This window comes from Anomaloglossus baeobatrachus, chromosome 2 (assembly GCF_048569485.1).
Source record: "Anomaloglossus baeobatrachus isolate aAnoBae1 chromosome 2, aAnoBae1.hap1, whole genome shotgun sequence".
In the NCBI taxonomy this organism is placed as follows: Eukaryota; Metazoa; Chordata; class Amphibia; order Anura; family Aromobatidae; genus Anomaloglossus; species Anomaloglossus baeobatrachus.
This window is the reverse complement of record NC_134354.1, coordinates 420,062,249-420,083,405: the sequence shown is the minus strand read 5'-3', so window position 1 is coordinate 420,083,405 and position 21,157 is coordinate 420,062,249. Positions and strand designations below refer to the sequence as shown.

Here is a 21,157-nt window from a genome sequence, read left to right as displayed (position 1 = left end):
CATTCTTCTTGTTTTTGCTCTGCAAAGCAGCCTTTTCAAGGGTTGGCTTGGGTGACAAAATGTCTTCTGTAGGTGTGGGTTTGTCTCCCCTCACTCTCTCTCCCTAAGATGTGTCCGGCATAGGCCAGGGTGCCACTCGAGGCCCAAACCAATTCTGGTTATCGCTTCTCGGCCTTTTGGCTAAGATCAAGTGTAGTATCTGTTCTTATCGCTTCTCGGCCTTTTGGCTAAGATCAAGTGTAGTGTTGTTCGAAGAGGTGGTTTAAGCTCCAGGCCACCTTAGTACAATGATACAATGCACACTGGAAGGTTGCGCTTGCTAGTACTCTGGGTGGATAGTATATTCATCTAGAGGAAAACATGGCCCTACCAGGATCGAGGCTATTAGACTGAGTAAGGGTGGGTGGCTATGGTACAACGTGCCCCAGGACTGACGACCCTGGAGTGAGTCTGAGCTTGCTGGCTTGGGACCCCGGCAAGCCTTGGGCTCTGTAGCACACCGTACCTTGCCTTTTCATACTTTTTGAGCATATTACCCTATCCCGGCCTTCTGGCTAGGAAGGGAAATTTTTATAATCCCGGTCGGAGGTCTGGTCAGCTTTGGGCTGAGAAACTAACACCCGGTTGGAGGTCCGGGTCAGCTTCGGCTGAGAAACCAACACCCGGTTGGAGGTCTGGGTCAGCTTCGGCTGAGAAACCAACACCCGGTTGGAGGTCCGGTTAGCCTTGGGCTGAGAAACCAACACCGGTTGACGGTCCGGGCAGTTTCGGCTGCGAAACCAACAACTAGTAGCTCTCTACTCCACTTGGGTAAGATGCCTGGGTGGACGCTGGGAGCAACGACAAGGCTCAACCAGGCTTCGGCTTGGGGGAGCACCGAAGATCCCTGACCCTTGCTGTGGCCTTCTGGCTCGGAGGGACGGGGTTGATTTTTGGGGACCCTCTCCTCACGGTGGGGTCCACACGAATCCTAGCCTTTGCACTGTTTTTGGTGTGACTTCGGTCATGCATTTTTTGTGGTGCTTTGGAAAGCTTCATTAAATCAAAAAATCTGTTCTTATCAGTTTAATATCTGATACGTCCCCTATCTGGGGACCATATATTAAATGGATTTTTAGAACAGGGAGATGGAAAAAGAGCTTGCTCTGTCCACTCCACGCATTGACCTGGTATTGCAGTACCTCCAGGACCGGTGCACCCCTTCTTAACCCAGTTTCCAAAAGCAGAACTCAATTCACCTGATTCATATTAGCCCGATTTAATGAATTGGAAGAAAGCATACGTCTTCATATGCACCTCAATTTGGCCCATTCACTTTTCACACTTCCTCCTTTTGTTTTTTATCTTTCACACTTTTTACTTTCTTTATTCATCCAAATAGCAAACTCATCACCACTCAACCTGACCAACTCGGCTATGTCCCGTGCTGCAGTATCTTGTCCTCTGTCTTATCTAGATCATTTGCAATTGAATGGAATAGATCCCTTTTGGACAAAGTGGATTCACCTGCTGCTGCAGTGACCACAGGTGTGATAAGATCTAGAATTGGCATCTGGTGCGATCTCTCCGCTTCCACTCCAAATAAAGTTACCTGTTTATTCCTATCATGCATTGGTTTTTGGTGTTTTCTTTGAGCAATGATGATGGCTTCAGTGATCTGTTGGCTCCCCCTCCTGGAGGAAGAGTTTGCTTGCTCTTGGACATTCTAAAAGAGAGGTCATGAGAGACATTTAGCTTCTGAGCACAATTGGGGACAGTCATGGGTGATGAATGATTTGCAACCTGCTGTGAAGCCTGATACCGCAATATAAGGAACGTCAAATACTAAGAATGGGCGGCCTATGAAAGAATTAGTACTTTCATTAAGTATACTTAAACGGCTAATTGGGAATAGACAAACTGTAAAAAGCCCTCTGAGAAAGCCCCTCTCTAACCTTTGTTAGTAAGCTTTTCTGTAGTCTGCCTGTTGATGTATTTTCCGTTTGAACAGTGCACAACATGAAGAGACGGAACACTGGCGGCTTGTCACAATGCCCCCCGCTGACATCACAATAGCGCTGCTGCCTAGAAAGCTAGCTGCGCAGCAGGAGTTTCTCTTTGGGTGGGAGGTGGGCTAGTGGAAGGAGGGGGCAAGCTTTTTTTTTTTTTTTTTTTTTCCGGGTGGTAGGGGGATGATAGGAGAAGGGATGCGGGTGGTGAGAAGGGTACAGAGGGCAGGGTTTGGGGGCTGGGAAGGAAAGGGAAAAGATTAGGGTTTGGGGATGATGAAAGGGCTTTCTACGGGTAAGGATGGCAAAGGGTGGCAGTGACGGGAAGTCAGGCGACCTGTCCTGTCCGTCTTTATGTATCATGAATTGGAAAGACTGCAAGGGGGAGGGGAGTTGCTTGCGCCCAAAAGGAGGAGTTATTCAGATTCATTGCAGTGGGCGGCGGCTGCAAAACGCACCATTCTTCTTGTTTTTGCAAAGCAGCCTTTTCAAGGGTTGGCTTGGGTGACAAAATGTCTTCTGTAGGTGTGGGTTTGTCTCCCCTCACTCTCTCTCCCTAAGATGTGTCCGGCATAGGCCAGGGTGCCACTCGAGGCCCAAACCAATTCTGGTTATCGCTTCTCGGCCTTTTGGCTAAGATCAAGTGTAGTCCCTTCATTGGGTTTTCCTTGGTCTTGGCTGGGAGGGGCCCAGGCTTGCACAACCGCCGGCCTCGGGGATTATTGCGCCTTCTGGTGCTTACGTCCCCTTGTGCTGGTTGGTTCCCGGGCTCGGGAGGCGATCACCCGCGGCACTGTTGCTTTTGTGCGGTGACCGGCGTGCCTTACGGGCAATTATGTAAATATTGGGTGACTTGTCATCCAAACTCGATGGACCGATTTTGGTATGATCGGATTGTCCCTGATGGGATAGCCAACTTAAAAAAAAAAAAAAAAAATCTGTTCTTATCAGTTTAATATCTGATACGTCCCCTATCTGGGGACCATATATTAAATGGATTTTTAGAACAGGGAGATGGAAAAAGAGCTTGCTCTGTCCACTCCACGCATTGACCTGGTATTGCAGTACCTCCAGGAGCGGTGCACCCCTTCTTAACCCAGTTTCCAAAAGCAGAACTCGATTCACCTGATTCATATTAGCCCGATTAATGAATTGAAAGAAAGCATACAACTTCATATGCACCTCAATTTGGCCCATTCACTTTTCACACTTCAAACTCCTTTTGCTTTTTATCTTTCACACTTTTTACTTGCTTTATTCATCCAAATGGCAAACTCATCACCACTCAACTTCACCAACTCTGCTATGTCCCATGCAGTATCTTGTTCTCAGGCTAATCTAGATCATGTGCAATTGAATGGAATAGATCCCTTTTGGACAAAGTGGATTCTATTGCTGCTGCTGCTGCTGCTGCAGTGACCACAGGTGTGTTGCAACCTGCTGCGCAGCCTAATACCACAATATAAGGAACGTCAAATACTAAGAATGGGCGGCCTATGAAAGAATTAGTACTTTCATTAAGTATACTAAACCGGCTAATTGGGAATAGACAAACTGTAAAAAGCCCTCTGAGAAAGCCCCTCTCTAACCTTTGTTAGTAAGCTTTTCTGTAGCCTGCCTGTTGATGTATTTTCCGTTTGAACAGTGCACAACATGAAGAGACGGAACACTGGCGGCTTGTCACAATGCCCCCCCGATGACATCACAATAGCGCTGCTGCCTAGAAAGCTAGCTGCGCAGCAGAAATTGCTCTTTGGGTGGGAGGTGGGCTAGTGGAAGGAGGGGTCAAGCCGTTTTTTTCCCGGATGGTAGGGGGATGACAGGACAAGGGATGCGGGGGGTGAGAAGGGTTCAGAGGGCAGGGTTTGGGGGCTGGGAAGTGAAGGGAAAAGATTAGGGTTTGGGGATGATGAAAGGGCTTTCTACAGGTAAGGATGGCAAAGGGTGGCAGTGACGGAAAGTCAGGCGACCTGTCCTGTCCGTCTTTTTGTATCATGAATTGGAAAGACTGCAAGGGGCAGGGGAGGTGCTTGTGCCCAAAAGGAGGAGTTATTCAGATTCATTGCAATGGGCGGCGGCTGCAAAACGCACCATTCTTCGTGTTTTTGCTGTGCAAAGCAGCCTTTTCAAGGGTTGGCTTGGGTGACAAAATGTCTTCTGTAGGCGTGGGTTTGTCTCCCTCTCACTCTCTCTCCCTAACATGTGTCCGGCATAGGCCAGGGTGCCACTCGAGGCCCAAACCAATTCTGGTTATCGCTTCTCGGCCTTTTGGCTAAGATCAAGTGTAGTGTTGTTCGAAGAGGTGGTTTAAGCTCCAGGCCACCTTAGTACAATGATACAATGCACACTGGAAGGTTGCGCTTGCTAGTACTCTGGGTGGATAGTATATTCATCTAGAGGAAAACATGGCCCTACCAGGATCGAGGCTATTAGACTGAGTAAGGGTGGGGGGCTATGGTACAACGTGCCCCAGGACTGACGACCCTGGAGTGAGTCTGAGCTTGCTGGCTTGGGACCCCGGCAAGCCTTGGGCTCTGTAGCACACCGTACCTTGCCTTTTCATACTTTTTGAGCATATTACCCTATCCCGGCCTTCTGGCTAGGAAGGGAAATTTTTACAATCCCGGTCGGAGGTCTGGTCAGCTTTGGGCTGAGAAACTAACACCCGGTTGGAGGTCTGGGTCAGCTTCGGCTGAGAAACCAACACCCGGTTGGAGGTCTGGGTCAGCTTCGGCTGAGAAACCAACACCCGGTTGGAGGTCCGGTTAGCCTTGGGCTGAGAAACCAACACCGGTTGACGGTCCGGGCAGTTTCGACTGCGAAACCAACAACTAGTAGCTCTCTACTCCACTTGGGTAAGATGCCTGGGTGGACGCTGGGAGCAACGACAAGGCTCAACCAGGCTTCGGCTTGGGGGAGCACCGAAGATCCCTGACCCTTGCTGTGGCCTTCTGGCTCGGAGGGACGGGGTTGATTTTTGGGGACCCTCTCCTCACGGTGGGGTCCACACGAATCCTAGCCTTTGCACTGTTTTTGGTGTGACTTCGGTCATGCATTTTTTGTGGTGCTTTGGAAAGCTTCATTAAATCAAAAATCTGTTCTTATCAGAACAAACTGAGCTAGCTACACTTGACGAGATACGATCAGGGAGACAAGCTCCGAAGCCCAGCCGAGACCGAAAGAGGGAGATCGGACGGAAGAAGAGCTTGGCAGAAAGAAGCAAGAAGACGAAGGCTCGGAGAAGACTTGGGGAGACCAGAGGAACTTCGAGGAGGAACACAGCGGGAGAAGACACCCGGAGAAGAATCCAAGATCCAGCTCCGGGAACTCAAGCAGGAACCAGCCATGGCAAGCAAGCCAGAGAAGGCAGCCAGGAAGGCTCAGGACCCAGGGACCTCCAGGAAGGCTCATCCAGAGGCTTCTTCGGCCCAAGAGGCCCCTACCTCCGACGCCAGCCAGCCGGAGGGAGCCCGGACGCCGCCTGAAAAGGCTCCAACCCTGGAGCCTTGGATGCGGCAGACGGTCGCCCTGAAGCTAAAGGCGGTGGATGGTAGGTTGCCGGACATGTCCAGCGACATGTTCTGCAAGAAGATGATTCTGGATCAGGGCTTCTCCAGGGCGGAAACCCTGAGTGTCCAGACCTTCATGACTGGCATTTTTCTGGTAACCTTTGCCACGGTGAATGCCTGCAGGAGATACTGGGAGGCGATGAACGCAGCGATGCCGGACTCCCCTTTTCATTCTTTTTTAGGATCCTGTCCTATACAGAGGGATGAGAAGAGGATCACGGTCTCCATGCGGAACCCGCACACCCCAGGAAGAGACATCTCCACGTTCCTGGGACGTCTCTGCACAGTGGTGAGGGAGCCATCCCACATCCTTAACGGCAACGGATTCTGGACGGGTAAGTGGTCAGTAACCGTTCGACTCTACAGGGAACCAGCATCCGAGGATGGTCTCCAGCACCTGCCCCCGACATTCTCTCTGGGAAACTCCTATGGTCTCATCTACTACCCGGACATGCCACACAACTGCAGGAAATGTGGTGGGAAAGGGCATTCGATGAAGACCTGCAAGGAGGACGCCTGCAGGGTTTGCCGGGTGACAGGACACAGCTCCAAGGACTGCCCAAAGAAGAAGACTTGCAACCTATGTGGACAGGCGGACCACCTTTACAAGGACTGCCCACAGCGGGAGAAATCCTGGGCAAGGGTTGCCGCGGCGACCCAGTATCGGGTAGTCACAGCTTCGTCGACCAAGGCAGCTACGACCAAGGCCACAGAGGCCAAGGACAAGGCGGCCAAGAACCCGGCGACCGTGGCTCCAGCCGATGCCCCAGCAGCCACGGAGTCCAGGGAAAAGAAGGGTAAGAAAACTGCTGCCCCCTCCCTGGTCCCCCCCCCTGTCACCCCTGTCCAAACCCCTCCCCCCCCGGCCAACCCTACTGAGGATTCCACTACCTCCACCTCATTTCCCTACTCCTCAGCTGGTCTCCTCACCCCCCCCCCAAAGCCCACTCTCCCTCCCCAGACCATGAGAGCAGAGGGCCTCAGCACTCTTGCACTTTTCACCGAGGAGGATTTTCCAGCTCTTGTCTCCTCAGGTACAGGCCAAAGGAAAAGGAAGGTGGAAGATAGTCCTGTCGCAGAACCTTCCAAGCTGTTCATTGTGGACCTTAACCCACCCCAGGAAGAGGAGGATGGCCTCCTCCCAGAACCGGACGTGTTGGAGCAGATGGTGGAGTCCCTTGTGGCCGAAGAAGAAATGGAGGAGTCGGAAGCCACTGAGGCACCATCCCTGCTTGATCAGCTAGCAGAAGAGGGTCTGCTGGAGATACCCTTACCAGCAGGTGCCAAAGAGGAAGAACCGCCCGACCGGAGTGGTAACTAAGGCACACCGCCTGCTCTAACTTTCTCTTTCCTCCAATGACTGCTAACATTAACATCTTTTCCATTAATGTTAGGAGCATCAGAGACAAGTTCCGACGTCAGACAATTTTTGCGTTCCTTAACACTCAGTCTAGTGATGTATTTTTCCTGCAGGAATGCTCCCTTCCCTCCTCTAGGTCCTTCAACCATCTGGCCAGGGAGTGGACCCATGGCCCATCCTACTGGTCTGGCGGGGGCGACTGTAGGTCCGCGGGGGTCGCCGTGCTGATCAGGGGAAGCGCCTTCACATTGGACTCTGTTCAGGAAATCGTCTGCGGCAGGTTACTGCTCGTGGATGGCACCTGGGCGGGAGAACCTGTCAGGTTCATCAATGTGTATGCTTCTCCTGTGAAGAGCGATCGACTGGAGCTCCTCCAAGCCCTGCGCCCTCAGCTCGCTACCGCCAGGACGGTAGTGATGGCCGGGGATTTCAACTGCCCGATTGAGGAGGATGGACGCAGTTCTGGAACGGCTGCCAAGTTGGACGTCACATCCAAACTGCTCATTGAGATGGTGACCGAAGCCTCTCTTGTGGACGTTGTTGGCTCCATCGGACACGGATCCGTGAACTATTCATGGTGCCGATCCGATGGCTCGCTGCGTTCCAGGATTGACTTTGTGTTTACCTCTCGGGCGGTTGGGCGGAGTGGGCACTCGATGGTCCCCTGCTTCTTCTCTGACCACAGAGCCATTCACTTTCAAGGTGTGCTGGGCCAGGGCTTCCCCATTGGCCCGGGCTCCTGGAAGCTGAACTGCTCTCTGCTGGAAAAGGGTGAGATTCTGGAGGAGCTTAGAGCTGCCTACTCCACGTGGCGGGCCTACAAGGCGGGCTTCCAGTCTGTTTCTGACTGGTGGGAATACGTTAAACTCGAGTTCCGTTTCTTCTTTCAGGCAAAGAGTCAACAACAGGCGTGCCTGAAGAGGAGGGACTTCAGGAGACTCCAGCGTGAGCTGCGTTCCCTGCAGGACCTTCTTCGATGCGGCTGGGACGTGAGAGAGGAGCTGGAGGAGACTAAGAGGAGCCTGAAAAGGCACTTCGAGGAGGAGTCCGAGCGAATTGTCTTCCGTTCCAAAGTGGAGAACCTGGAGAAGGGTGAGAAATGTAACTCGTTCTTTTTCAGGAAACTCCACGCCGGTCACACGCCCATGAATGAACTACGAGACGAGAGTGGAAACATGCGACGCGGGAAAGAGAACGTGATGAAGGTCGTCAGCGACTTCTACAGCGAACTCTACGCCCGCAAGACTACTGACCCCGAGGCCGCCGATAAGTTCCTGTCAGGTATCACTAACCATCTTGACCCTGCAGACGCGGCGGCCATGGATGTTCCTCTGACGGTGGACGAGCTGCTCTCGGCCGCCAAATCCTTTAGTTCTGGCAGGACACCGGGCAGTGACGGCCTCCCAGCAGAGCTCTATGTAGCGCTGGGAGACCTAATCTGTCCGGACCTGTTAGGGCTGTATGAGGAGATGGTGGTGGAGGGCAGAATGCCTCCATCTCTGAGGGAAGGAATGGTCACGATCCTGTACAAGCGTAAAGGAGAGAGGTGCGACCTGAAGAATTGGCGTCCCATCACCCTTCTGAACGTCGACTACAAGATCCTGGCCAAGACGATGGCAACGAGATTGAAGACTGTTATCGGACGGATCATCCACCCGGATCAGACCTGCAGCATCCCCGGACGTCGCATCGCAGACAGCCTGGCTCTCATGCGGGACACGGTCGAGTACATCAAAGCCCGCCGGGTGCACGCAGCCCTGATCTCGTTGGATCAGGAAAAGGCCTTCGACCGTGTTTCCCATGAGTTCCTGGGCAAAGCTCTGCACAGGTTAGGTTTGGGTAACATGTTTTGCTTGTATGTCCAACTAATGTATTTTGATATTCACAGCTCGGTGTTGGTGAACGGCTGGAAGACTGACCCCTTCCCGGTCCTCTCAGGGGTCAGACAAGGCTGTCCTCTGTCACCTCTTCTTTTTGTTTGTGTTATAGAACTCTTTGCAGAGGCTATCCGGCGGAATGGAGAGATCAGAGGGATCACCGCACCAGGACCAGAACGCTTCGAGGTCAAGTGCTCGCTCTACATGGACGACGTGACCGTCTTCTGCGCGGACCGGCGCTCAGTCGACACCCTCGTCCAGACCTGTGAGACCTTCGGACGGGCTTCGGGAGCCAAAGTCAACTGCGGGAAGTCGGAAGCCATGCTCTTCGGGGACTGGCAGCCGGCCTCTTCCGCCCCCTTCCCTTTCAGCATCCAGCCGGATTTCATCAAGGTTCTTGGAGTCTGGTTCGGGAAGGAAGGAGCAGCCCTCAAGTCCTGGGAGGAACGCTTGACCAAGATCACCCAACGGATCGGTCTGTGGAGCCTCAGACGCCTCACCTGTGAGGGCAAAGCACTGGTCCTGCGTAACGAGGTACTGCCCGTGCTGCAGTACACGGCCCAGGCCTGGCCCCCCCTTGCCACCGTGTGCAGGGCCATTACCAGGACGGTGTTTCGTTTTGTCTGGGGATCCAAGATGGACAGAGTAAAGCGGAGCATCATGTACAAGGATCCTCGCAAGGGTGGGAAGGGCGTACCCGATATCCCCACCCTCCTGCGATCCTCCTTCGTATGTGACTGCGTTCGCCGAACTCTGCGAGTCAAGAGAGGTTCCGCGGGTGGGTCCATGTCTCGCTTCTTCCTGCTCCCCCTTTGGAGACGGTTAGGCTGGGACAAGTGGGACAGCTCCTTCCCCTACAACTGGACGGCGCCATGGTTCTACGGAGACGTGGTTCGGTTTGTGAGGGAACACCAACTGGAGGGACTCAAGCCTGATTTGTGGAAGCCAAAGACTATCCACAAACTCATCAGAGCCAAGGACGAAATGGAGAACATTCCAGGACTTCATCACGACACACTGGAGACTGTTTGGACAAACGTGTCATCGGCTGGATTGACCAACGGGCACAAGGACTTGTCATGGATGGCGATACAGGGCGGACTGCCCGTCCGGTCATTCATGCACGCCCGGAACCTGTGCAAAACCCGGTACTGCCCAAGGTGCCCCTTCGTGGAGGAAACATCGCTGCACGCCTTTTGGGACTGCCGTTTCGCACAGCGCCTGTTGGTTGCCCTGGAGGATGACCTGAGGAACTCCGTCCCCAGAGGGAGCCTATCGTACCATTCCGTACTTTATGGACTCTTCCCTGGGACTCACACCGTTGGAGCCATCCAGGAGGCTTGGCGCCTTATGAACTGCTTTAAGGACGCTATTTGGGTCGCCAGGAACCGGCTCATCTTGAAGAGGGAGAGGATGTCTATCCAGGATTGCCGCAGGCTGATCCACAGCCTGCTCAGAGACTATTCCATCATGGACAGTCCGGACGACAGCGCCGAGGAGGAGGTTTAGACCTCTTCCATGCCCCCTCCCTCCTTTTCCCGTTATGTGCGTCTTTCAATAAAGCTTCGGGCCTGTGATTTCCCCACCCTATCCCCCTTTTCCCCTACCCCCATCCCCCAATCGCCGGTTCGTCGTTATTTATTGTCTAACTTTTTCTTTCAGCTTGAGTGTTATGGATAAGCATAGGAGTGTGATGTATAGTTTAGTGCGTCGTACTCTATGGCTATGTAAGAAGGATTGTATAGTTCTGTGTGTACGGGGCTGCGGCACTGTACACGGTTTGTTACCTTTTTGTGAGTAGTGCATGATAATAAAGATGCTGTTAAATCAAAAAAAAAATCTGTTCTTATCAGTTTAATATCTGATACGTCCCCTATCTGGGGACCATATATTAAATGGATTTTTAGAACAGGGAGATGGAAAAAGAGCTTGCTCTGTCCACTCCACGCATTGACCTGGTATTGCAGTACCTCCAGGAGCGGTGCACCCCTTCTTAACCCAGTTTCCAAAAGCAGAACTCGATTCACCTGATTCATATTAGCCCGATTAATGAATTGAAAGAAAGCATACAACTTCATATGCACCTCAATTTGGCCCATTCACTTTTCACACTTCAAACTCCTTTTGCTTTTTATCTTTCACACTTTTTACTTGCTTTATTCATCCAAATGGCAAACTCATCACCACTCAACTTCACCAACTCTGCTATGTCCCATGCAGTATCTTGTTCTCAGGCTAATCTAGATCATGTGCAATTGAATGGAATAGATCCCTTTTGGACAAAGTGGATTCTATTGCTGCTGCTGCTGCTGCTGCAGTGACCACAGGTGTGTTGCAACCTGCTGCGCAGCCTAATACCACAATATAAGGAACGTCAAATACTAAGAATGGGCGGCCTATGAAAGAATTAGTACTTTCATTAAGTATACTAAACCGGCTAATTGGGAATAGACAAACTGTAAAAAGCCCTCTGAGAAAGCCCCTCTCTAACCTTTGTTAGTAAGCTTTTCTGTAGCCTGCCTGTTGATGTATTTTCCGTTTGAACAGTGCACAACATGAAGAGACGGAACACTGGCGGCTTGTCACAATGCCCCCCCGATGACATCACAATAGCGCTGCTGCCTAGAAAGCTAGCTGCGCAGCAGAAATTGCTCTTTGGGTGGGAGGTGGGCTAGTGGAAGGAGGGGTCAAGCCGTTTTTTTCCCGGATGGTAGGGGGATGACAGGACAAGGGATGCGGGGGGTGAGAAGGGTTCAGAGGGCAGGGTTTGGGGGCTGGGAAGTGAAGGGAAAAGATTAGGGTTTGGGGATGATGAAAGGGCTTTCTACAGGTAAGGATGGCAAAGGGTGGCAGTGACGGAAAGTCAGGCGACCTGTCCTGTCCGTCTTTTTGTATCATGAATTGGAAAGACTGCAAGGGGCAGGGGAGGTGCTTGTGCCCAAAAGGAGGAGTTATTCAGATTCATTGCAGTGGGCGGCGGCTGCAAAACGCACCATTCTTCGTGTTTTTGCTGTGCAAAGCAGCCTTTTCAAGGGTTGGCTTGGGTGACAAAATGTCTTCTGTAGGCGTGGGTTTGTCTCCCGCTCACTCTCTCTCCCTAACATGTGTCCGGCATAGGCCAGGGTGCCACTCGAGGCCCAAAACAATTCTGGTTATCGCTTCTCGGCCTTTTGGCTAAGATCAAGTGTAGTCCCTTCATTGGGTTTGCCTTGGTCTTGGCTGGGAGGGGCCCGGGCTTGCACAACCGCCGGCCTCGGGGATTGTTGCGCCTTTTGGTGCTTACGTCCCCTTATGGCTGGTGGTTCCTGGGCTCGGGAGGCGATCACCTGCGGCACTGCGCTTTTGTGTGGTGGCCGATGACCGTTTTCTGAAATTTGCGGATGAAATCTCATCTGTTCTTATCAGTTTAATATCTGATACGTCCCCTATCTGGGGACCATATATTAAATGGATTTTTAGAACAGGGAGATGGAAAAAGAGCTTGCTCTGTCCACTCCACGCATTGACCTGGTATTGCAGTACCTCCAGGACCAGTGCACCCCTTCTTAACCCAGTTTCCAAAAGCAGAACTCGATTCACCTGATTCATATTAGCCCGATTAATGAATTGAAAGAAAGCATACAACTTCATATGCACCTCAATTTGGCCCATTCACTTTTCACACTTCAAACTCCTTTTGCTTTTTATCTTTCACACTTTTTACTTGCTTTATTCATCCAAATGGCAAACTCATCACCACTCAACTTCACCAACTCTGCTATGTCCCATGCAGTATCTTGTTCTCAGGCTAATCTAGATCATGTGCAATTGAATGGAATAGATCCCTTTTGGACAAAGTGGATTCTATTGCTGCTGCTGCTGCTGCTGCTGCAGTGACCACAGGTGTGTTGCAACCTGCTGCAAAGCCTGATACCACAATATAAGGAACGTCAAATACTAAGAATGGGCGGCCTATGAAAGAATTAGTACTTTCATTAAGTATACTAAACCGGCTAATTGGGAATAGACAAACTGTAAAAAGCCCTCTGAGAAAGCCCCTCTCTAACCTTTGTTAGTAAGCTTTTCTGTAGCCTGCCTGTTGATGTATTTTCCGTTTGAACAGTGCACAACATGAAGAGACGGAACACTGGCGGCTTGTCACAATGCCCCCCGATGACATCACAATAGCGCTGCTGCCTAGAAAGCTAGCTGCGCAGCAGAAATTGCTCTTTGGGTGGGAGGTGGGCTAGTGGAAGGAGGGGTCAAGCCGTTTTTTTCCCGGATGGTAGGGGGATGACAGGACAAGGGATGCGGGGGGTGAGAAGGGTTCAGAGGGCAGGGTTTGGGGGCTGGGAAGTGAAGGGAAAAGATTAGGGTTTGGGGATGATGAAAGGGCTTTCTACAGGTAAGGATGGCAAAGGGTGGCAGTGACGGAAAGTCAGGCGACCTGTCCTGTCCGTCTTTTTGTATCATGAATTGGAAAGACTGCAAGGGGCAGGGGAGGTGCTTGTGCCCAAAAGGAGGAGTTATTCAGATTCATTGCAGTGGGCGGCGGCTGCAAAACGCACCATTCTTCGTGTTTTTGCTGTGCAAAGCAGCCTTTTCAAGGGTTGGCTTGGGTGACAAAATGTCTTCTGTAGGCGTGGGTTTGTCTCCCTCTCACTCTCTCTCCCTAACATGTGTCCGGCATAGGCCAGGGTGCCACTCGAGGCCCAAACCAATTCTGGTTATCGCTTCTCGGCCTTTTGGCTAAGATCAAGTGTAGTGTTGTTCGAAGAGGTGGTTTAAGCTCCAGGCCACCTTAGTACAATGATACAATGCACACTGGAAGGTTGCGCTTGCTAGTACTCTGGGTGGATAGTATATTCATCTAGTGGAAAACATGGCCCTACCAGGATCGAGGCTATTAGACTGAGTAAGGATGGGGGGCTATGGTACAACGTGCCCCAGGACTGACGACCCTGGAGTGAGTCTGAGCTTGCTGGCTTGGGACCCCGGCAAGCCTTGGGCTCTGTAGCACACCGTACCTTGCCTTTTCATACTTTTTGAGCATATTACCCTATCCCGGCCTTCTGGCTAGGAAGGGAAATTTTTATAATCCCGGTCGGAGGTCTGGTCAGCTTTGGGCTGAGAAACTAACACCCGGTTGGAGGTCCGGGTCAGCTTCGGCTGAGAAACCAACACCCGGTTGGAGGTCTGGGTCAGCTTCGGCTGAGAAACCAACACCCGGTTGGAGGTCCGGTTAGCCTTGGGCTGAGAAACCAACACCGGTTGACGGTCCGGGCAGTTTCGGCTGCGAAACCAACAACTAGTAGCTCTCTACTCCACTTGGGTAAGATGCCTGGGTGGACGCTGGGAGCAACGACAAGGCTCAACCAGGCTTCGGCTTGGGGGAGCACCGAAGATCCCTGACCCTTGCTGTGGCCTTCTGGCTCGGAGGGACGGGGTTGATTTTTGGGGACCCTCTCCTCACGGTGGGGTCCACACGAATCCTAGCCTTTGCACTGTTTTTGGTGTGACTTCGGTCATGCATTTTTTGTGGTGCTTTGGAAAGCTTCATTAAATCAAAAATCTGTTCTTATCAGTTTAATATCTGATACGTCCCCTATCTGGGGACCATATATTAAATGGATTTTTAGAACAGGGAGATGGAAAAAGAGCTTGCTCTGTCCACTCCACGCATTGACCTGGTATTGCAGTACCTCCAGGAGCGGTGCACCCCTTCTTAACCCAGTTTCCAAAAGCAGAACTCGATTCACCTGATTCATATTAGCCCGATTAATGAATTGAAAGAAAGCATACAACTTCATATGCACCTCAATTTGGCCCATTCACTTTTCACACTTCAAACTCCTTTTGCTTTTTATCTTTCACACTTTTTACTTGCTTTATTCATCCAAATGGCAAACTCATCACCACTCAACTTCACCAACTCTGCTATGTCCCATGCAGTATCTTGTTCTCAGGCTAATCTAGATCATGTGCAATTGAATGGAATAGATCCCTTTTGGACAAAGTGGATTCTATTGCTGCTGCTGCTGCTGCTGCAGTGACCACAGGTGTGTTGCAACCTGCTGCGCAGCCTAATACCACAATATAAGGAACGTCAAATACTAAGAATGGGCGGCCTATGAAAGAATTAGTACTTTCATTAAGTATACTAAACCGGCTAATTGGGAATAGACAAACTGTAAAAAGCCCTCTGAGAAAGCCCCTCTCTAACCTTTGTTAGTAAGCTTTTCTGTAGCCTGCCTGTTGATGTATTTTCCGTTTGAACAGTGCACAACATGAAGAGACGGAACACTGGCGGCTTGTCACAATGCCCCCCCGATGACATCACAATAGCGCTGCTGCCTAGAAAGCTAGCTGCGCAGCAGAAATTGCTCTTTGGGTGGGAGGTGGGCTAGTGGAAGGAGGGGTCAAGCCGTTTTTTTCCCGGATGGTAGGGGGATGACAGGACAAGGGATGCGGGGGGTGAGAAGGGTTCAGAGGGCAGGGTTTGGGGGCTGGGAAGTGAAGGGAAAAGATTAGGGTTTGGGGATGATGAAAGGGCTTTCTACAGGTAAGGATGGCAAAGGGTGGCAGTGACGGAAAGTCAGGCGACCTGTCCTGTCCGTCTTTTTGTATCATGAATTGGAAAGACTGCAAGGGGCAGGGGAGGTGCTTGTGCCCAAAAGGAGGAGTTATTCAGATTCATTGCAGTGGGCGGCGGCTGCAAAACGCACCATTCTTCGTGTTTTTGCTGTGCAAAGCAGCCTTTTCAAGGGTTGGCTTGGGTGACAAAATGTCTTCTGTAGGCGTGGGTTTGTCTCCCTCTCACTCTCTCTCCCTAACATGTGTCCGGCATAGGCCAGGGTGCCACTCGAGGCCCAAACCAATTCTGGTTATCGCTTCTCGGCCTTTTGGCTAAGATCAAGTGTAGTAGTATCGTTCGAAAAGGTGGTTTAAGGCTCCGGCCACCTTAGTACAATGATGCAATGCACACTGGAAGGTTACGCTTGTTAGTACTTTAGGAGGATAGTATATCCAACTAGAGGAAACCATGGCCCTACCAGGATCGAGGCTATTAGACTGAGTAAGTGTGGGGGTTATGGTGCAATGTGCCCCAGGAATGGACACCCTGGAGGGAGTCTGAACTTGCTAGGTTGGGACCCTGGTAAGCCTCAGACTCTGTCGCACGCCGCGCCTTGCCTATTCATACTTTCCAAGCATATTGCCCTATCCCGGCCTTCTGGCTAAGAAGGGAAATTTTTATAATCCCGGTCGGAGGTCCGGTCAGCTTTGGGCTGAGAAACCAACACTCGGTTGGAGGTCCGGGTCAGCTTTGGCTGAGAAACCAACACCCGGTTGGAGGTCCGGTCAGCCTTGGGCTGAGAAACCAACACCCGGTTGGAGGTCCGGTCAGCCTTGGGCTGAAAAACCAACACCCGGTTGGAGGTCCGGTCAGCCTTGGGCTGAGAAACCAACACCGGTTGACGGTCCGGGCAGTCTCGGCTGCGAAACCAACGACTAGTAGCTCCCTACTCCACTTGGGTAAGATGCCTCGGTGGACGCTGGGAGCAACAACAAGGCTCAACCAGGCTTCGGCTTGGGGGAGCACCGAAGATCCCTGACCCTCGCTGTGGCCTTCTGGCTCGGAGGGACGGGGTTGATTTTTGGGGATCCTCTTCTCACGGAGGGGTCCACACGAATCCTAGCCTTTGCACTGTTTTTGGTGTGACTTCGGTCATGCATTTTTGCGGTGCTTTGGAAAGCTTCATTAAATCAAAATCTGTTCTTATCAGTTTAATATCTGATACGTCCCCTATCTGGGGACCATATATTAAATGGATTTTTAGAACAGGGAGATGGAAAAAGAGCTTGCTCTGTCCACTCCACGCATTGACCTGGTATTGCAGTACCTCCAGGAGCGGTGCACCCCTTCTTAACCCAGTTTCCAAAAGCAGAACTCGATTCACCTGATTCATATTAGCCCGATTAATGAATTGAAAGAAAGCATACAACTTCATATGCACCTCAATTTGGCCCATTCACTTTTCACACTTCAAACTCCTTTTGCTTTTTATCTTTCACACTTTTTACTTGCTTTATTCATCCAAATGGCAAACTCATCACCACTCAACTTCACCAACTCTGCTATGTCCCATGCAGTATCTTGTTCTCAGGCTAATCTAGATCATGTGCAATTGAATGGAATAGATCCCTTTTGGACAAAGTGGATTCTATTGCTGCTGCTGCTGCTGCTGCAGTGACCACAGGTGTGTTGCAACCTGCTGCGCAGCCTAATACCACAATATAAGGAACGTCAAATACTAAGAATGGGCGGCCTATGAAAGAATTAGTACTTTCATTAAGTATACTAAACCGGCTAATTGGGAATAGACAAACTGTAAAAAGCCCTCTGAGAAAGCCCCTCTCTAACCTTTGTTAGTAAGCTTTTCTGTAGCCTGCCTGTTGATGTATTTTCCGTTTGAACAGTGCACAACATGAAGAGACGGAACACTGGCGGCTTGTCACAATGCCCCCCCGATGACATCACAATAGCGCTGCTGCCTAGAAAGCTAGCTGCGCAGCAGAAATTGCTCTTTGGGTGGGAGGTGGGCTAGTGGAAGGAGGGGTCAAGCCGTTTTTTTCCCGGATGGTAGGGGGATGACAGGACAAGGGATGCGGGGGGTGAGAAGGGTTCAGAGGGCAGGGTTTGGGGGCTGGGAAGTGAAGGGAAAAGATTAGGGTTTGGGGATGATGAAAGGGCTTTCTACAGGTAAGGATGGCAAAGGGTGGCAGTGACGGAAAGTCAGGCGACCTGTCCTGTCCGTCTTTTTGTATCATGAATTGGAAAGACTGCAAGGGGCAGGGGAGGTGCTTGTGCCCAAAAGGAGGAGTTATTCAGATTCATTGCAGTGGGCGGCGGCTGCAAAACGCACCATTCTTCGTGTTTTTGCTGTGCAAAGCAGCCTTTTCAAGGGTTGGCTTGGGTGACAAAATGTCTTCTGTAGGCGTGGGTTTGTCTCCCTCTCACTCTCTCTCCCTAACATGTGTCCGGCATAGGCCAGGGTGCCACTCGAGGCCCAAACCAATTCTGGTTATCGCTTCTCGGCCTTTTGGCTAAGATCAAGTGTAGTCCCTTCATTGGGTTTGCCTTGGTCTTGGCTGGGAGGGGCCCGGGCTTGCACAACCGCCGGCCTCGGGGATTGTTGCGCCTTTTGGTGCTTACGTCCCCTTATGGCTGGTGGTTCCTGGGCTCGGGAGGCGATCACCTGCGGCACTGCGCTTTTGTGTGGTGGCCGATGACCGTTTTCTGAAATTTGCGGATGAAATCTAAAAAAAAAAAAAATCTGTTCTTATCAGTTTAATATCTGATACGTCCCCTATCTGGGGACCATATATTAAATGGATTTTTAGAACAGGGAGATGGAAAAAGAGCTTGCTCTGTCCACTCCACGCATTGACCTGGTATTGCAGTACCTCCAGGACCAGTGCACCCCTTCTTAACCCAGTTTCCAAAAGCAGAACTCGATTCACCTGATTCATATTAGCCCGATTAATGAATTGAAAGAAAGCATACAACTTCATATGCACCTCAATTTGGCCCATTCACTTTTCACACTTCAAACTCCTTTTGCTTTTTATCTTTCACACTTTTTACTTGCTTTATTCATCCAAATGGCAAACTCATCACCACTCAACTTCACCAACTCTGCTATGTCCCATGCAGTATCTTGTTCTCAGGCTAATCTAGATCATGTGCAATTGAATGGAATAGATCCCTTTTGGACAAAGTGGATTCTATTGCTGCTGCTGCTGCTGCTGCTGCAGTGACCACAGGTGTGTTGCAACCTGCTGCAAAGCCTGATACCACAATATAAGGAACGTCAAATACTAAGAATGGGCGGCCTATGAAAGAATTAGTACTTTCATTAAGTATACTAAACCGGCTAATTGGGAATAGACAAACTGTAAAAAGCCCTCTGAGAAAGCCCCTCTCTAACCTTTGTTAGTAAGCTTTTCTGTAGCCTGCCTGTTGATGTATTTTCCGTTTGAACAGTGCACAACATGAAGAGACGGAACACTGGCGGCTTGTCACAATGCCCCCCGATGACATCACAATAGCGCTGCTGCCTAGAAAGCTAGCTGCGCAGCAGAAATTGCTCTTTGGGTGGGAGGTGGGCTAGTGGAAGGAGGGGTCAAGCCGTTTTTTTCCCGGATGGTAGGGGGATGACAGGACAAGGGATGCGGGGGGTGAGAAGGGTTCAGAGGGCAGGGTTTGGGGGCTGGGAAGTGAAGGGAAAAGATTAGGGTTTGGGGATGATGAAAGGGCTTTCTACAGGTAAGGATGGCAAAGGGTGGCAGTGACGGAAAGTCAGGCGACCTGTCCTGTCCGTCTTTTTGTATCATGAATTGGAAAGACTGCAAGGGGCAGGGGAGGTGCTTGTGCCCAAAAGGAGGAGTTATTCAGATTCATTGCAGTGGGCGGCGGCTGCAAAACGCACCATTCTTCGTGTTTTTGCTGTGCAAAGCAGCCTTTTCAAGGGTTGGCTTGGGTGACAAAATGTCTTCTGTAGGCGTGGGTTTGTCTCCCTCTCACTCTCTCTCCCTAACATGTGTCCGGCATAGGCCAGGGTGCCACTCGAGGCCCAAACCAATTCTAGTTATCGCTTCTCGGCCTTTTGGCTAAGATCAAGTGTAGTCCCTTCATTGGGTTTGTCTTGGTCTTGGCTGGGAGGGGCCCGGGCTTGCACAACCGCCGGCCTTGGGGATTGTTGCGCCTTTTGGTGCTTACGTCCCCTTTTGGCTGGTGGTTCCTGGGCTCGGGAGGCGATCACCTGCGGCACTGCGCTTTTGTGTGGTGGCCGATGACCGTTTCTGAAATTTGCGGATGAAATCTCATCTGTTCTTATCAGTTTAATATCTGATACGTCCCCTATCTGGGGACCATATATTAAATGGTTTTTTAGAACAGGGAGATGGAAAAAGAGCTTGCTCTGTCCACTCCACGCATTGACCTGGTATTGCAGTACCTCCAGGACCAGTGCACCCCTTCTTAACCCAGTTTCCAAAAGCAGAACTTGATTCACCTGATTCATATTAGCCCGATTAATGAATTGAAAGAAAGCATACAACTTCATATGCACCTCAATTTGGCCCATTCACTTTTCACACTTCAAACTCCTTTTGCTTTTTATCTTTCACACTTTTTACTTGCTTTATTCATCCAAATGGCAAACTCATCACCACTCAACTTCACCAACTCTGCTATGTCCCATGCAGTATCTTGTTCTCAGGATAATCTAGATCATGTGCAATTGAATGGAATAGATCCCTTTTGGACAAAGTGGATTCTATTGCTGCTGCTGCTGCTGCTGCTGCAGTGACCACAGGTGTGTTGCAACCTGCTGCAAAGCCTGATACCACAATATAAGGAACGTCAAATACTAAGAATGGGCGGCCTATGAAAGAATTAGTACTTTCATTAAGTATACTAAACCGGCTAATTGGGAATAGACAAACTGTAAAAAGCCCTCTGAGAAAGCCCCTCTCTAACCTTTGTTAGTAAGCTTTTCTGTAGCCTGCCTGTTGATGTATTTTCCGTTTGAACAGTGCACAACATGAAGAGACGGAACACTGGCGGCTTGTCACAATGCCCCCCGATGACATCACAATAGCGCTGCTGCCTAGAAAGCTAGCTGCGCAGCAGAAATTGCTCTTTGGGTGGGAGGTGGGCTAGTGGAAGGAGGGGTCAAGCCGTTTTTTTCCCGGATGGTAGGGGGATGACAGGACAAGGGATGCGGGGGGTGAGAAGGGTTCAGAGGGCAGGGTTTGGGGGCTGGGAAGTGAAGGGAAAAGATTAGGGTTTGGGGATGATGAAAGGGCTTTCTACAGGTAAGGATGGCAAAGGGGGGCAGTGACGGAAAGTCAGGCGACCTGTCCTGTCCGTCTTTTTGTATCATGAATTGGAAAGACTGCAAGGGGCAGGGGAGGTGCTTGTGCCCAAAAGGAGGAGTTATTCAGATTCATTGCAGTGGGCGGCGGCTGCAAAACGCACCATTCTTCGTGTTTTTGCTGTGCAAAGCAGCCTTTTCAAGGGTTGGCTTGGGTGACAAAATGTCTTCTGTAGGCGTGGGTTTGTCTCCCTCTCACTCTCTCTCCCTAACATGTGTCCGGCATAGGCCAGGGTGCCACTCGAGGCCCAAACCAATTCTGGTTATCGCTTCTCGGCCTTTTGGCTAAGATCAAGTGTAGTCCCTTCATTGGGTTTGCCTTGGTCTTGGCTGGGAGGGGCCCGGGCTTGCACAACCGCCGGCCTCGGGGATTGTTGCGCCTTTTGGTGCTTACGTCCCCTTATGGCTGGTGGTTCCTGGGCTCGGGAGGCGATCACCTGCGGCA

The 21,157-nt window shown here is 50.9% G+C and overlaps 6 non-coding genes and 3 pseudogenes across 6 annotated transcripts; all 9 read left to right on the top strand.

Moving 5' to 3' along the window:
* Window positions 1–160: 160 nt before the first annotated feature.
* On the top strand, window positions 161–324 carry LOC142292679 (U2 spliceosomal RNA; annotated as a pseudogene).
* Window positions 325–1,009: 685 nt separating this feature from the next.
* On the top strand, window positions 1,010–1,203 carry LOC142293207 (U2 spliceosomal RNA). The gene has a single exon (XR_012751192.1). It is a non-coding gene; the product is annotated as a U2 spliceosomal RNA (small nuclear RNA).
* Window positions 1,204–2,861: 1,658 nt separating this feature from the next.
* On the top strand, window positions 2,862–3,078 carry LOC142292619 (U2 spliceosomal RNA; annotated as a pseudogene).
* A 7,499-nt stretch (window positions 3,079–10,577) lies between these two features.
* LOC142293114 (U2 spliceosomal RNA) lies at window positions 10,578–10,786 on the top strand (annotated as a pseudogene).
* Window positions 10,787–12,153: 1,367 nt separating this feature from the next.
* On the top strand, window positions 12,154–12,338 carry LOC142293250 (U2 spliceosomal RNA). The gene has a single exon (XR_012751227.1). It is a non-coding gene; the product is annotated as a U2 spliceosomal RNA (small nuclear RNA).
* Window positions 12,339–14,304: 1,966 nt separating this feature from the next.
* Window positions 14,305–14,497, top strand: LOC142293146 (U2 spliceosomal RNA). The gene has a single exon (XR_012751143.1). It is a non-coding gene; the product is annotated as a U2 spliceosomal RNA (small nuclear RNA).
* Window positions 14,498–16,501: 2,004 nt separating this feature from the next.
* LOC142293203 (U2 spliceosomal RNA) lies at window positions 16,502–16,696 on the top strand. The gene has a single exon (XR_012751189.1). It is a non-coding gene; the product is annotated as a U2 spliceosomal RNA (small nuclear RNA).
* Window positions 16,697–18,074: 1,378 nt separating this feature from the next.
* On the top strand, window positions 18,075–18,260 carry LOC142292507 (U2 spliceosomal RNA). Its single transcript, XR_012750661.1, has one exon. It is a non-coding gene; the product is annotated as a U2 spliceosomal RNA (small nuclear RNA).
* Window positions 18,261–19,629: 1,369 nt separating this feature from the next.
* LOC142293277 (U2 spliceosomal RNA) lies at window positions 19,630–19,813 on the top strand. The gene has a single exon (XR_012751252.1). It is a non-coding gene; the product is annotated as a U2 spliceosomal RNA (small nuclear RNA).
* The last annotated feature ends 1,344 nt before the right edge of the window (window positions 19,814–21,157 follow it).